Here is a 17,972-nt window from a genome sequence, read left to right on the forward strand (position 1 = left end):
GAAAATATTCTTAGAAGCTATCATCATGAAAATTGAGGAGGAATAGGATAGTCACTCAGCATAATAAGATAGTCACTCAGCACATGCAGTCTTCAAGGGATCCCACATCCATAGAAAAATCAATCGGTTACATCAGCATCAGGTGCTTGGTAGCTGGTGATCCAAGACTGATTCATTTTTATGAATGTGAGCCAATCAACAGAGTCTGTGGACAGGTGCACTCTGTGATCGGTTAGAAAGCCTCCAGCAGCACTGAATGTGCGTTCAGAAAGAACGCTGGATGCAGGACAGGCCAGTAGCTCAGTTGCATATTGAGCAAGCTCTGGCCAGTGGCCCATCCTCAAGACCCAGTAAGTCAGTGGATGTTCTGGTGGAAAGGTCTCCAGGTTTGATCTTGCCCCTAGATATTCCTGCATCATGGAATTCAGACGCTGGCAATGGTTGCTGGAACCGATCAGACCTGGGCGGACTGAAGAATTGCCTGAAGGCATCGGTCAGCCGGCCACCTTCTCCACCGCTGTCTGTGACTGAATGAAGCCTCAGGAACATGTTGTCCAGCACCAGCAAATTGTAACCTCACAAATATTTCTGCAAGGCCTCCCGAAGATGTTTCCTCTGCTCCCTCTGCGAAGGCTGGATAAGTTCTGCAACCTTACCCTTGTAATGTGGATCAAGAAGGGTTGCCAGCCAGTAATGATCCCTCTCCTTGGTACCTTGATACCACGAATCCTAGGGTCCTTTCACAGGCTTTGCAGGATCAGCGAGGCCATGCAGCATAGGTTTGCAGAGGCATTCGATCCTGAGTCCTATGGGTCACTAAGGATCACATGATCCTCAACCACCTCCTCCCAGCCATGTACAACTCCATGGGTTTCTGGGGACTAAAAACGATCCCTTGAAGACTGCTGCTGATGCTGAATGTTATCCTCCACCTCCATGCTGACACAATCCTCCTCCTCCTCTTCTTCTTCCTGTGTGATTGGTGGGCCTGCAAGAATACTAGTATCTGGATAAAGGGGGCCTTGAGGGGTAAGGAAGTCCTTCTCTTCATCCTGCTGTTCTGCCTCAAGTGCCCTGTCCATTATTCCACGAAGCACGTGATTGAAGCCTAAGGAAGGGACACACATGTCCCGAATGCGAGCACCTCCCGCCGACCCGACCCAGAAGTGACGTCCGTACCCGTGAGCAGTGTACAGCGCTGATCTCCTCTCCATCATCCAGACAGCACTGCAAACCAGCAATGTGGCCGAGCACAGGAGCGGACAGCGGAAACACAGCCTCCAGTACACCTACATCGGACCTTCCCCTCTTCCAGCTGGTCGTTGTGCAGTGGATGACACTATATGCCCATTATTTATCCACCATTGTGAGTGTTTTTAACCGTTTGTATTCATTAAATCTACTTGCTACTGCACTTAGAGGGTGCTGTTCTTTTGTCTCCTATACCTTCCAGAGTTTCTTGAACATTTGAACTTGGAACTGGCAGCCCTCCATGGACAGTTTTTAATACTACTGTTTTTAATATTACTGTTTTTAATACTATTGTTTTTAATATTGCTGTTTTTTAATATTTTTTTTACACTTTTATAATACTTTATTACCACAGTTTGTATTCCTCACATGGACTAAGATAACTGACTTTATAGTGCCCCCCCTCCCCCCACATCTCTAGTATATTGTTATATCCAGAGTGCGCCGTATCAGCCTGTCTTTATACAATATCACTGATGCATGTACTGTCACTACTCACCATCCTCGTGGCCTCCTCAAATGGTGACAGGACAGTGCATTCATCCTTGATCAGTATCACTGGCGTGGCAAAAAAAAGCCAAGCTCCCCTGACCCTGTCCTGGTGCCATACTCACACAGGTACTCATTGATGGCCATCTGCTGCATGTGCAGCCACTGCTGCATTGCCAACATTGAGTTCTGCCTGGTGGGCATGTCACAAATGAGGCGGTTCTTGGGCAGGTTGCATTCTCTTTGAATGTCAGCCAGCTGAGCACTGGCATATGACTGGCGGAAATGACCACAGACTTTCCTGGCCTGCCTCAGGAGATCTTGTAAGCCCGGGTACCTGCTCAAGAACCGCTACACCACCAAATTCGGTATGTGAGCCAAACAGGGAAAATGGGTCAAGTGTCCCTGTCGGAGGGCGGAGAGGAGGTTGGTGCCATTGTCTCATATAACCATTCCTGGCTGAAGCTGGTGTGGCGTCAACCACCTCTGAGCCTGCCCCTGCAGAGCTGACAGAATCTCTGCCCCAGTGTGGCTCCTGTACCCTAAGCAGACCAACTTAAGCACCACATGGCATCTTTTTGCCTTAGTGCTTGCGTAGCCCCTTGAACGCCTACAGAGCCCCGCTGGTTCAGAGGAGAACTCTGCAGAGGAAGAGGCCATAGAGGAAGAAGAAGAAAAGGGGGTGGAGGAGAGAGCTGTGGCAGAATCACCACTACTAGCATTTTGGAGGTGTGGTGGCAGAACAAGCTCCAACAATACTGAATCCTGTCCTGCATCCTTCCCAGCTGCCAGCAGAGTTACCCAGTGCGCCGTGAAAGAAAGGTAACGTCCCTGTCCATGCCTGCTGGACCATGAGTCTTACTGCTGACTGCCCTGTCTAACGAGACCAAGACATTGCCTTCCACATGCTGGTAAAAAGCCGTAATCGCCTTCTGTGAAAAGAAATGGCGTTTGGGAATCTGCCACTGAGGTACCACACATTCCACAAATTCACGAAAGGGCGCAGAGTCTACTAGGTGAAAAGGCAGCAGTTTCAGTGCTAGCAATTTGGCCAAGCTAGCATTCAGACGCTGAGCATGTGGATGGCTGGGACTGAATTTCTTTCGATGGTTTAGCAACTGGGGTAGGGAAATTTGCCTGCTAAAATCAGATGGAGGTGTACTGATAGCAGATTGGTTGCAAGTACTTGGGACACCTATTGCTATACCTTCATTCCTCTCAGTGCAGATTTCTGAGAGGACTGGAGGTATAGTGGGGTTGGAGAACCCAGCTGATGAGGAGCAAGGAGAGGTCTGCCTTGTTCTTTGATGTGGGTCTTTTAAGTGCTGTTGCCAATCGACTGCATGGGAGGTCATCACATGTCTGGTCAAGCATGTGGAGCCCAAGTGGCTGCTGTTTTGTCCACGCTTGATACGCTTCAGACATATGTTGCAAATAGCAACGGTGCAATCTGCTGCACTTGTGTCAAAAAAGGCTCACACCAAAGAACTTTTCGAAATATATGGGGAGTCAGCAGTGCCCTGCATCTGCGTAGCTCTGCGGTGTGAGGCAATAATGTGGCTGCCCTTAAGCTGGAGTTGAGTCAGTGACCTCATCATGCTCTCCCTCCTCGTCACTGGAGTAAACTTGGCAGTATGCTGCAGCTGAGGGAACATGACTGCCAGTTTCTTGACCTTCTTGGGCACCCCCTCTCTCTAGGCTGACGTTACTCCCTTCCTCAACCTGGGTACCATCATTGGAGCCTTCAAATCGCTGCACATCCTCCTGCAGCATGTACCAGACGCTGTGGTCAAACAGTTCGGGGGACTCCTCTGTGCACGACGGTGGGGGTAGGGAAGGAGTGACTGTTGACATTGAGCCGATGGAATAGGCTGCTTTGGCAGCTGCATTGGCAGGCAAACTACTCTGAGCCTGGGTGACAGAGGATGAGGAGAATGAGGATGGCTTTTTTATCCATTCCACCAACTCTTCTGCATATTGTGGCTCAATAATACGGCCAGCTGCAGGAAAAAAGGACAAGCGTGCCCCACAGCCATGTCCTGGGGATGCACTGTGTCCATGACAAGCACTGTCGACTGTAGACACAGAGCCTGCTCCCCCTCTTTTAGTGGCCTGTGAGCGTCTGCCTCTCCTTGATGGCCTTCCGGACATGCTGTAAATTTTGTTTAGCACCATGAAAGTAGTAGCACTATGGGTGCATGGTACTGTGTACACCAACAGAAGTATAATAACAACTATGGGTACACTGTATGTATTGTGTACACCACCAGCAAAGTAGTAGCAACTGCACTAGTACTGTGTACACCAACAGAAGTGTAATAACAACTATGGGTGCACTGTATGTATTGTGTACACCACCAGGAAAGTAGTAGCAACTGCACTATGGGTTCACGGTACTGTGTACACCAACAGAAGTTTAATAACAACTATGGGTGCACTGTATGTATTGTGTACACCATCAGGAAAGTAGTAGCAACTGCACTAGGGGTGCACGGTACTGTGTACACCAACAGAAGTTTAATAACAACTATGGGTACACTGTATGTATTTTGTATACCACCATGAAAGTATTAGCAACTGCACTAGGGGTGCACGGTACTGTGTACACCAACAGAAGTTTAATAACAACTATGGGTGCACTGTATGTATTGTGTACACCATCAGGAAAGTAGTAGCAACTGCACTAGGGGTGCAGGGTACTGTGTACACCAACAGAAGTTTAATAACAACTATGGGTGCACTGTATGTATTGTTTACACCACCAGGAAAGTAGTAGCAACTGTACTAGGGGTTCATGGTACTGTGTACACAAACAGAAGTGTAATAACAACTATGGGTGTACTATATTGACCACGAGAAACTGTATACTGTGTACACCGCCTGTAGTATATTAGAAACAGTACACCAGGAATGGCCTTCAGTGAGATCTAGCTAAACTGGATACAGTGGATATATATCTCTATATGTATAGAGATATATATATACACGAGACTATCTGTGTGTGTATATATATATATATATATATATATATATATATATATATATATATATATATATATATATATAAATAAATATATATATATATATATATATATATATATATATATATATATATATATATATATATATATATATATATATATATATATATAAAATACACTGCAACTAACTGAATAATCTGTCTGCCTGCCTGCTCAATCTAAATGAGAATATCTCTCCATCCACACCAACAACACACTACAGGAGGCCGATGTGCAGGCGGCCTTATATAGTGTGGGACGTGGACTTAGTCCCCCTAAGCCATGATTGGCGAAAGGCACCCTGCCTTTGGCCAATTTTGGCTCTCTTAGCTGAGGGCGCTGTGATTGGTCAAAGCATGCAGGTCATGGTGCATGCTCTGGCCAATCATCATACAGCAATGCACTGCACTACCACAGTGCATTATGGGCCGTTACGCGTCGCTCGAATTTGGTTCGAACGGCCCAAAATGTTGTCAAACGGACGAACAGCCAATGTTCAGGTCGAACTCATGTTCAACCCAAACTGAAAGCTCATCCCTAGTTATAATGTATTGTATTTTAGGACCCGTTCATATCTAAGCAATGCAGAATTATTGGCAGAATTGCGCAATTCTTGGCACCTATTCCAAATTGCTGTAAAATTGTGTCAAAATACGCAATGCGCTTTGAGGTGCCATTCATTGTTAATGGCACCCCAAATGCAGTTAGCAGACATGCATTTTTTCCACACATTTTGTCATTTGATAATTTCACTACCAACGTACCAAAATGCGCATTAAAAAAATGCACAGTGCTCAATGCCCAAAAAGTGTACAATTTGGCTTTTTGGGACATTTTTGTGTGCATTTTGGTACAGTTCTTAATGCACTTTTTGCTGCTTTTTTCAACACAAATGTTGGCATGTTTTTTAAAATGCATTTTAGCACATTTTATATGCATTTTGGCTCATGTTTTGCCTGCGATTTTGTGTGCATTCCAGAAACATATGCAAAATGCATGATATGCTTGCAGTGCAATTAATTGTTAATGGCACCCAAAAGTGGCTAGCAAATGTGCTGTTTGCCAAAATACGCATGAAAAACAAATCAAAATGCATGTTAAAAAAGGGTCAAACTGCATGCTAAAAATAGCGCCAAAATGTGAGTTGCAAATCTCACCAAAATGCATGTTATAATAACCTGTGCCAAAATGTGCACTAAAGGACCGTGGTCGTGCGACGTGGCTCCCAATCAAAATTGACATCCTTTTTTTTCCCACAAATAGAGCTTTCTTTTGGTAGTATTTGATCACCTCTGCGGTTTTTATTTTTTGCGCTATAAACAAAAAAAGAGCGACAATTTTGAAAATAATTATAGCAAAATAATAATTTTGCTATAATAAATATCCCCCCCCCCCAAAAAAATGTTTTTCCTCAGTTTAGGCCGATACATATTCTTCTCCATATTTTTGGTAAAAAAAATAAAAATAAGCGTATATTGATTGGTTTGCGCAAAAGTTATAGCATCTACAAAATAGGGAATAGTTTTATGGCATTTTTATTAATTATTTATTTTTTTACTAGTAATGGTGGCGATCAGAGATTTTTTTCCAAATTGCGACATTATGGTGGACACGTCAGACAATTTTGACCATTGGCATTAATACAGCGATCAGTACGATTAAAATTGCATTGATTACTGTAAAAATGTCACTGGCAGTGAAGGGGTTAAAACTAGGGGGCAGTGAAGGGGTTAATGTGTGTCCTAGTACGTGTTCTAACTGAAGGGGGGATGGGACTGTGCAGGGAAACTAACAGATCACTCCTCAGAGAACCAGAAACTGTGTGTTTACACACATCTCCCGGTTCTCCGTGTGCCCCGAACGATTGCGGGAGCCCTGCGGTGATAGAGACCACCGGCACTCGCATCAGCTCAGGGAGCGAGCGGGGGGTGCTTGCACGCACCTCCGGCGGCACGCAAGCGCCCCCCCTAGTAGCCGATTATGTTATGGACATAACATAAAGACAATTTGCACAGCCGAGCCATGTTACCACAGTACAACTGTGGTGGCTGGTCGGCAAGCAGTTAAAATGCCCAAAGTATCAATATTTTGTGTGGCCACCATTATTTTTCAGCACTGCCTTAACCCTCTTGGGCATGGAGTTCACCAGAGTTTAACAGGTTGCCACTGGAGTCCTCTTCTATTTGAGGATGCCCCACAGATGCTCAATAGGGTTTAGGTCTGGAGACACGCTTGGCCAGTCTATCACCTTTACCCTTAGCAAGTGTAATGGGTATCTCAGGAGATCACAGGCAGTCCTCCTCCTTCTACACAGATCTCAGGTGTTCTGAGAAAAACATTTCCTCTCGCCTTCTGAGAACAAATGTTCTCCGCTTTATAAACAGGGTGCCTTTAGTTACTGGCCTGCAGATTAAGGAAAATGGTAGATATCAAAATATACATTGTTGGGTTAATTCAAGGGAAAGGGGCATGATTGGCTGTAAAGGGGCTAAGTCCGAAGATCGATTTTAACTTTGCTAAGTGAACTGCCTATACTCCTTTAGTAAACCAACCCCATTTTTTTAACCCAAGCAAAGTAATCTGACTGGAACTCAATACGTGATATTCATGGCTAAATATGTTGTTTTTCTTTTCTTTAAATAATACTGTTACTATATATTGTAACATGTCAAGACTTTATTCATGCAGACTTGTAAATTTACTAAAAGACCTGCTTTAATGGCAGCTTGAAAAGGCTTGTACATTTACTTTCACCCATTATCCTTTGGCTAATATTTAAAATTTACTCCATCAGCAATATAACATCTTTGATATATTTTTTATAGAATCTCATTAAATCTCTAATATACCTTATCAGTTAGATAAAACATGCATTCGCTAGTCTATTTCTAGAGAAGTAGGAAAGAAGTTGTTTTTTCACAATGTTTTGTTTTGAATAATTTAATCCTTTCAAAGTACTTTTTTGAGATATCACACATTATTGAATGACCGTTCTTGATAAACAATACTATATTTACTGTATATAGTAGATATTCATTTTCATGCATAACTGCATATTTTATGTGCTTTCATTTTAACCTCCCTGGCGGTATGATTATTTCAGATTTTAGGTGCTGAAAGTGGTATCATTATTTTGCATGGAAATTCTGCGTTTTATATCATAGGCCTTTAATTCTTAGGAATAACTCACCTAAATCTGTCCAAACCAGGGTCTAGTAGACATCTCGGGTATGATAAAGTTTGAAACACAAAATTATAAATTATAATATAATAAATAACTATAAATAATAACAAATAATAATATAATAATAATAATACAGGGGGCTGCACATACAGGGGTTCTTCCAAAGAAGTGGGGTTCTTTAAATAAGTGGCCCTTCTGCTATTGCACCATCAATCTGAACATTTTCTTCTCTCTTCACAGGTAATCTGCGTTTATACCCCCATGTCCTGCAAACTGAAAATTGACTGACTGCTCACATATATACTTGGTAAATCTGTTTGTCACCGCTGTTTCAACTCCATCTGTAGCCATGTTCACATTATTTCAATGTTTATTTAGCTATTAAGTCTTACCTAAATTATGGGCTCCCTTATCTTTACAATGTTGGCCTCTTGGTCCTCCTGCAATTTGATTGTGATGTGAAAGCTTTGCTCTGCTAGCTGTGTGCCTTTATATCACCTCCTAATTGATTAATTTCCAGATTCCATCCACACCCAACACAGTATATAACAAGGCTTTCTTTACGGGGGAACACATACAGGGGGCTGCACATACAGGGGTTCTTCCAAAGAAGTGGGGTTCTTTAAATTAGTGGCACTTCTGCTCTTGCACCATCCATCTGAACATTTTCTTCTCTCTTCACAGGTAATCTGCGTTTATACCCCCATGTCCTGCAAACTGAAAATTGACTGACTGCTTACATATATACTTGGTAAATCTGTTTGTCACCGCTGTTTCAACTCCATCTGTAGCCATGTTCACATTATTTCAATGTTTATTTAGCTATTAAGTCTTACCTAAATTATGGGCTCCCTTATCTTTACAATGTTGGCCTCTTAGTCCTCCTGCAATTTGATTGTGATGTGAAAGCTTTGCTCTGCTAGCTGTGTGCCTTTATATCACCTCCTAATTGATTAATTTCCAGATTCCATCCACACCCAACACAGTATATAACAAGGCTTTCTTTACGGGGGAACACATACAGGGGGCTGCACATACAGGGGTTCTTCCAAAGAAGTGGGGTTCTTTAAATAAGTGGCACTTCTGCTCTTGCACCATCCATCTGAACATTTTCTTCACTCTTCACAGGTAATCTGCGTTTATACCCCCATGTCCTGCAAACTGAAAATTGACTGACTACTTACATATATACTTGGTAAATCTGTTTGTCACCGCTGTTTCAACTCCATCTGTAGCCATGTTCACATTATTTCAATGTTTATTTAGCTATTAAGTCTTACCTAAATTATGGGCTCCCTTATCTTTACAATGTTGGCCTCTTAGTTCTCCTGCAATTTGATTGTGATGTGAAAGCTTTGCTCTGCTAGCTGTGTGCCTTTATATCACCTCCTAATTGATTAATTTCCAGATTCCATCCACACCCAACACAGTATATACAAGGCTTTCTTTACGGGGGAACACATACAGGGGGCTGCACATACAGGGGTTCTTCCAAAAAAGTAGGGTTCTTTAAATAAGTGACACTTCTTCTCTTGCACTTCAGCGATTTGCACAAAGCAAACTACAAAAGACTGCAGGTAACCCCAGTTTCAAATTATCTCACCTTCCTCTTTGAAACATGCACTCTGTACCTATCCTCCTTTTCACAATTGCTGCCTCTCTCCTCAAATTCTCTTTTCTTCACATCTCTGCTCCACCCCACAATCTGTACATATCACCCTCACTTCTCCCCTCCCCCTATTACTGCACTCATCACCTCTTTCTAACTCTAAGCCCACTTGCTAACAAACCCCCCAGGATACTGAAGCATGTCCCCTCATACAAATCACATTCTCATACTACCTCCCTTACTCTTCTGCTTCTCCTAATCACTGGAGATATTTCCCCAAACCCTGGGCCTCCCTTATTTAACTGTACCCAATACAACCATCACCCTACACCCTCTGACAGCAGTCGCAATCTACGCAACTTAGTCTCCATTACTCTTCTTCCCAATGCCAGCCTCCCTCTCTCCTGCGCCCTCTGGAACGTCTGCTCTGTCTGCAACAAACTCACTGCTGTTCATGACCTCTTTGTCACTAATTCCTTTAATCTACTTGTTCTCACCGAAACCTGTCTCCATGAACATGACACCCCTTCTCCTGCTTCCCTCTCCCAGGGTGGCCTTCAATGGACTCACTCCCCTAGGCCTAATGGACACAAGGGAGGTGGAGTGGGATTCCTCCTATCCCCCCAGAGCACCTTCCATTTTATTCACTCTCCTCCCTCTTTTTCCCCCTGTTCATTCGAAGCCCACTGTATACGTCTATTCTCTCCTACTTCCCTAAGAATTGCTGTGATCTACTGGCCCCCTGGACCATTATCAACTTTCCTTGATGAGTTCTCTGCCTGGCTACCCTACTTTCTCTCTTCGGAAATTTCCACAATCCTTCTTTGTGATTTCAACATCCCTGCTAATACAAACACTCCTGCTACTTCTAAACTTCTTAGTCTAACCTCTTCATTTGACCTGAAGCAATGGGTACAGGTTTCTACTCACTCTAATGGGAACTCCCTTGACCTTGTATTCTCCTACCTATGCACTCCATGCAACTTCTCAAAAAATCCTTTTCCTCTCTCCGACCATCACCTTATTAGTTTATCTCTCTCCCTGTCTTCCACCACCTTTCCCTCCAATCGCCTAACCATCACCCATAGAAACTTTCGCAACTTCAACTCCTCTCTCCTCTATTCTGCTACTGACCACCTCTATGACAAAATCTCTCCCCTGTCCTGCCCCAACCAAGCCATGTCCATCTACAATAAATCCCTGTCCTCCACCCTGGACAAGCTCGCTCCCCTCACTACACGCAGAATCAGGCCTCGACCCCTACAACCCTGGCAAACAGATGACACTAAAATTCTCAAAATACGTAGTTGCGCTCTTGAACGTCTGTGGCACAAGACTAAGGCCCCTTTCACACGAGGCGGACTCCATTTTATTTATTTTATTTCAGGTACTTATATAGCGCTGTCAATTTACGCAGCGCTTTACATATTCATTGTACATTCACATCAGTCCCTACCCTCAAGGAGCTTACAATCTAAGGTCCCTAACTCACATTCATACATACTAGGGACAATTTAGACAGGATCCAATTAACCTACCAGAATGTCTTTGGAGTGTGGGAGGAAACCGGAGTACCCGGAGGAAACCCACGCAGGCACAGGGAGAACATGCAAACTCCATTTCTACGGAGCCCGCCTCAGTCCGCCGGCTCAGCGGGAGATCTGTCCGTTGATCTCTGCTGAGCCGGCGGATGACAGGTCCCTCTCTGCTCACTAAGCGGGGAGGGGCTTGTCATTCGCCGCTGCCGCCTATAGAGGGATCAGATTAAAACGGACAACACTCATATCGACGGACCTGGACGTAGGGCCATCCGTCTGCTTTTAACGGATTGGATGGGTCAGATGTCAGCGGACATGTCTCCGCTGACATCTGACGCTCCATAGACTAACATGGAGCTCCCGTTCAGGTCCGCCGTCAAAACTGACAGGTGGACCTGAACGGTCCGATCGTGTAAAAGGGGCCTTAGTCTCTCAAAGACTTTCAAAGACTCTCAAAGAACCAATACAAATCTGCCCTCCAAAAATACTATTCTTTCCTCCACACTGCCAAGCAAACCTATTTTACAACTCTTATTAACACCTTCTCATCCAGTCCCCATAAACTCTTCTCTACCTTCAACTCCCTACTTTGTCCTCCACTGCTTCCACCCTCTGACTTACTCACCGCCCAGGAGATGGCTAATCACTTCAAAAACAAGACTGATACAATCCGTGATGAAATCTCCACTCTACAGGTATCCCCCCTAGCTAAGACCCCATGTCAACAGGTACAACTGACACTCCCCCTATTCAAATCTGCTACTACAGGTGAAGTTGCTAAACTCCTTTCTATCGCCCACCTTACCACCTGTCCCTTGGACCCTATTCCCTCTCAAATGCTACGGTCGCCCTCTGACCCCATCCTACACTCTCTAACCCACATCTTCAATCTCTCCCTCACCTCTGGCATCTTCCCCAATTCTCTAAAACATTCACTGGTCACTCCCATACTTAAAAAGCCATCCTTGGACCCTACCAATCTTAACAACCTACGCCCTATCTCCTTGCTCCCCTTTTCCTCTAAACTACTTGAGCGCCTGGTTTACAACCAACTGAGTGACCACCTCATTAAAAACAACCTTCTTGATCCCCTTCAATCTGGATTTCGCCCTCAGCACTCCACAGAAACTGCTCTTTTAAAACTCACAAATGACCTACTAACTGCAAAAACCAACGGACACTATTCTGTACTCCTACTTCTGGATCTTTCAGCTGCCTTTGACACTGTTGACCACCCCCTCCTCCTCAAAAAACTTTACTCCCTCGGTCTCCATGACTGTGCTCTTCAGTGGCTCTCATCCTACCTATCCCAACGCACCTTCAGTGTCACTTACAATTCTACTTCCTCCATTCCTCTTCCTTTCTCTGTTGGGGTTCCCCAAGGTTCTGTTTTTGGACCTTTTTTATTTTCAATCTACACCTCTTCCCTGGGTCAGCTGATAGCCTCTCACGGCTGTCAATATCATTTCTATGCTGACGACACACAAATCTATCTCTCCTCCCCTCAACTCACTCCATCAGTCTCCTCACTCATCACTAACTTACTAACCAACATATCTGTATGAATGTCACACCACTTCCTCAAACTCAACTTGTCCAAAACCGAGCTTATAATATTTCCTCCCCCACGTGCCTCTTCCCCTGACTTCTCTGTCAAGAGCAATGGCAAAACCATCCACCCGTCCCCATATGTCAGGGTACTAGGTGTTATCCTGGACACTGAACTCTCCTTTCGGCCCCACATCCAATCACTTTCCAAAGCTTGCCACCTTAACCTCCTCAACATCTCTAAACTACGTCCCTTTCTAACCAATGAAACCAATAAGCTCCTGATTCACTCCCTGGTTATCTCTCGCCTCAACTACTGCAACTCCCTCCTCACTGGCTTACCTTTAAATAGACTATGCCCCCTTCGGGCCATCATGAATGCTGCTGCCAGACTCATCCACCTTAAAAACCGCTCAGTGTCTGCTACCACTCTTTGCCAATCCCTCCATTGGCTACCACTCGCCCAACTAATTAAATTCAAAATACTAACAATAAGTTACAAAGCCATCCACAACTCTGCCCCCAGCTACATCACTAACCTAGTCTCAAAATACCAACCTAATCGCCATCTCCGTTCCTCTCAAGACCTCCTGCTCTCTAGCTCCCTCATCACCTCCTCCCATATCTGCCTCCAGGACTTCTCCTGAGCCTCGCCCATCCTCTGGAATTCCCTACCCCAATCTATCAGACTGTCTCCAAATTTATCCACCTTTAGGCGATCCCTGAAAACTTTCCTCTTCAGAGAAGCCTATCCTGCCTCCATCTAACAACTGCACTATTTTCTCCATTAGCTCATCCCCCACAGCTATTACCCTTTTGTATAACTTGACCCTCCCTCCTAGATTGTAGGCTCTAAAGAGCAGGGCCCTCTGATTCCTCCTGTATTGAATTGTATTGTACTTGCACTGTCTGCCCTAATGTTGTAAAGCTCTGCGTAAACTGTCGGCGCTATATAAATCCTGTATAATAATAATAATAATACATTTTATTCAATAAATTTTAGTAAATAGTATAATCAAAAACACTGACATTTTTTTGGGACAAACAAGGGTGCAATATTAGTAGTCATACTGCTTCAGTAAACGTCCAGGGTATGGAAAATTTTAAAACATGGTACAGCACAAAGTCCGACTTCACAGTCAGGATAGTAGAACCTGGTTTCTTTTCTGATTTTCCTTCCAGTGTCATCACGCTTAGAGCAGCAAACCACACACATCCTTGTGGGTGCTGCCTTCTTTTCCGTTGGTGGAATATGGTCCATAAGGTGACGACCAGTCAGATGTTCCGGGTTCACAACGCCAGCAGCACAACGTCCAGATCTATTTACAGTTGTTGGTGTTTGGTGCTTGAGAAATATAAGTTTGGCAACTTTCCAAACAAAGTCTGCATGGACCACAAGCTTGTCGCTCTTTTTTTTTAGAAGAATGAAAACATTCCACAGGCACTGTTTAAGAAGATGCCTGAAGATTTTTTTGTAATTTTTTTTTTGTTGCTTTCTCATGGCTGGATAAAAATGATTGATCTCATGGCCTGGTCAGCTCTGTCAACCCCTCCCATGGTGTTGTTGTAGTCCATCATGACTTGTGGTTTCATTATGTCTTTTCCACCTTTTGTGTGTACCATGACAGTAGAGGTGTTGTGAATAGTACTCATTAGGCACACATCTTTTTTGGCGTGCCATCTCAGTACTATCATTTTGCCTTTCTGCCAGGCAACTATTTTCCTGCCTTGAGCTTTTTATTGCCAAAGGTTGGTGGCATGTCACGCTGGTTAGCTCTAATGGTTCCATATGCATCCATCTTGTGCTGTAGAAGGAACTCATAGAGTTCTGGAGAATTGTAAAAATTATCTGTGGTTACACAGTAGCCCTGATTCAGCAATGGCTCAATCAAAGTAAGAATGGAAGCGGTTGCCATTCCATAATTACGGAATCTTTTGTTGAATTTGGTTCCTTTCCCGGTGTAAAGGATCAAATTCCATATGTAACCAGTGCTGGATTCACAGAACATGAATGATTTTATGCCAAATCGTGCTCTCTTATGCCCCATACACACGGTCGGATTTTCCGACGGAAAATGTGCGATCGGAGCGTGTTGTCGGAAATTCCGACCGTGTGTGGGCTCCATCGGACTTTTTCCATCGGATTTTCCGACACACAAAGTTTGAGAGCAGGCTATAACATTCTCCGACAACAAAATTGAATTGCGTCAATTCCGACTGTGTGTGGACTATTCCAACGCAAAAAGTGCCACACATGCTCAGAAGAAATTCCGAGACTAAACTGCTCGGTCTGTTAAAATTAGCGTTCAGAATGTATAGAGCACTTTCGTCAGGCTGCAATGTTTAAAATTGTTTAATGCAGCGCACTCTCTTCTTCTTTATAATGCTAGAAGAATCAAGTAGTTTTGATGCTCATATTCACACAGACTTCTCACAAACTTATTTCTTTATTATTTATCGCGATTCTCTCAATATATTTTGATTTGTCACATCTGACCAAAAATCTTTTTTTTTTTTTTGTTTTGTATTTTTTTCAAGGCTGATTTGTTTTCATTTTTTTTTTTTTTTACTCCAGAATATTTCTGTGTGTGTTTTGTGTGTCAAGTTACCACAACACCATTATTATCTTGTATTATTTAATCTCAAGGAGATTGTTTGGTGTTGGTGTCCCTTGTTAATTTCACATTGTATTTTTGAAATGTACCTGCCTCCTCACAAACAAACTGTCCTTTATGAAGGAAAACACACATAGGCAAGTATAATTGAAACAAAAATTCCTTTATTAAGGGCTCAGAACCAAACAAAGAGGGAGGCAACGCTGGATAAACATCATAAATTGGCGAAGCCTTCGACCCCCATGGCACACATCCATTATTTGCCTGCAAAATTGGTGGCCTGAGGAGTCCATATGTAAGGGAGTGCAGTCTGGTCCAGAAGTCCCAGAGATCCTGAAAGCAGCAGATGACATGTATGTTCCCAGGCTGTGGTACTACAAGAGGCTGCATATTTTGCCAGACCAGACTGAACCCAGGGTCATCACTCTCTGGTCTTCCTTCCACACTTCCTTCTCGGCTGTGGCTCTGGTGTTAGATATGTGGCAGGAGGAGGAGTAGGACCTGGAGGAGGAGGAGGAGGAGGAGTAGGACCTGGAGGAGGAGGAGGAGGAGGACTATGGGGGAGGTGACAAATGTGGGTTGCACATGTGATTTGGCCCCTCAACCCCTTATTTAGAGCTTCCAAAATTAAGAACTCACATAGGAGTCGTTGGCCCTCCTCCATCTGCATCATTTTGCATGCAGTTATGGCAGCAAAGTCCTCCTCCACACTGTGGGGTGTTCTGAGGGCCTCAGTAGCCTTCCTAAAGGGGCCTATGGCAGCCTCCTCCAGGTTACTCCTTTTCCTGCCACTTTGTCTTTGAAGGTGTAGGGGAGGGACCTGGATATCAGGCAGCCTGCTTGGCCCATCCACCTTCTGGCTGAGACTTCCCTGTGTATGAAAAAGGGACATGGTTTTAGTTTTTGCAGCATTAATCACAATCCTAAATTAGTACTCCAAACTAATATCTAGTTAACATCATTGATTGGACAACCAGAAATATTTAGAAGAATACTATACCTGGCTCAAGCTGGGCTCCTCCACATGTTGCTGCCTGGAAGGCCCAGGTTGGGCGTCAGAAGCCTCAGCTGGGGGGGAAGGAAGCGTAGAAGGAAGAGTGGAGAGTGCTGGCCTGGGTTCAGTCTTACCTGCCAGAAAATGCAGTCTGTCTTAGTACCACAGCCTGGGGACATAAATGTCATCTGCAGCTCCTGATCTCTGGGAATCCTGGACCTTCTTGTGCTCCCTTAGATAAGTCCTCCTCAGGCCACCAATTAGGATCTTCAAATAGATGATGTCTGCCATGGGGATCACCGTCTTCACAAATTGCAGCAAATTATCCAGCGCTGCCTTCCTCTTTGTTTGGTTCTTATATTCAGGGTGGTTTATCTGCCACAGACAGGGCAGCTCCCTGAACATATCAGTGAAAATTGGCATAAAGTCATGATCCTTCAAGATATCCATTTTAACTGCAAGACACAACACAAGACAAACCTTAATGTCAGCCTAAAGCCTTCTAAACTTGTCCAAATACAGGCCTCAATATAGAAGCAGTATAGGCCCAATGTTAAATCTTACCTTCGCTATCACGAACGGCGCCTCCGTTACTCCTTCCTCCGCTCACAGATTGTACGTACTACGCACGCGTGTCACTTTAGAGACACTGCGCATGCGTGAAACTCCGCCTGCCCCTGACGTTCTTTCTAGTCTATTCCCCACCCCTTCTCGTTCGTCGCAGTGGGGGAAGAGCACATGGCGGAGGCACAGCAGGTGTCAGATAATTACAGCAACGAGGAGGAGGAGGAGGAAAGCCCGGAGCCAGAAACATCCCGATCCAGAAGGAGACGATTTAAGGCATCAAATATGTCCTTTGGGGAGATGTTGGAGATGGTCAACATCCTGAAGAAGGCCGACTATGACGGGAAGTATGAACCTTACCCCAACCCCAATGTCCGAAAGGCCAAGATCATGGCGAAAGTGGTCAAAAGTCTGCACCGGAATTTCGGGGTACGACAATCGAAAGATCAGCTCAGGAAGCGGTGGTCGGACCTGGAATTAAGACAGCACAAGCAGTACAGAAGGATCAGGAGAGTGCTGCAAAAAAGTAAGTAGTTGTGATGTGTTCCTATTCTTTATGTTTATTACATTTGTGCTGCTCCATGTGCTTTTTTTTACTGTTGTACACTTTAAAATAGCAACTTACATGTTCATGGGCACATTATTCGTTTGTATGAAACATTGTTCGTTCGGACTAGAAAACACCATTGTTTTGGCCATATGCATTTGAATAGTTTTTTGATAGCCTACTTCTCTTAAAATAAGTTAGTTGTCTATATGGGTTTGTAACTAGAATGAAATGCAAACTAGATTCTGTGTAAGGAGAGGACACTCAGCAGCTGTTTACACATCTGGACGCTGGAGCACTAGTGTGGGACACCAGAACACCCTTTTTATTAGGGGGTTCCACATAGGTGCTCCAGTGTATACTATAGGGGTGACTCCATCTGTGAAGCTTGTACAAAACAGGTAAGTATTCAAGCTTGACCAAGGACAAAATATGTCTTCATCTTGGAACTCTGCCAAAACAGACAATTGTACCCCACTTCCAAACAATGTTACATATTTCTAGTTCTGCCATCAAATATCTGTGTGCTAACTATACCTATTTTTATTTACATAGGGGAGAAAAGACTCGGAGGACACCCCTCATCCGAGGAGACCACAGACCCCACACCTCT

Source organism: Aquarana catesbeiana, linkage group LG04 (assembly GCF_042186555.1).
Source record: "Aquarana catesbeiana isolate 2022-GZ linkage group LG04, ASM4218655v1, whole genome shotgun sequence".
In the NCBI taxonomy this organism is placed as follows: domain Eukaryota; kingdom Metazoa; phylum Chordata; class Amphibia; order Anura; family Ranidae; genus Aquarana; species Aquarana catesbeiana.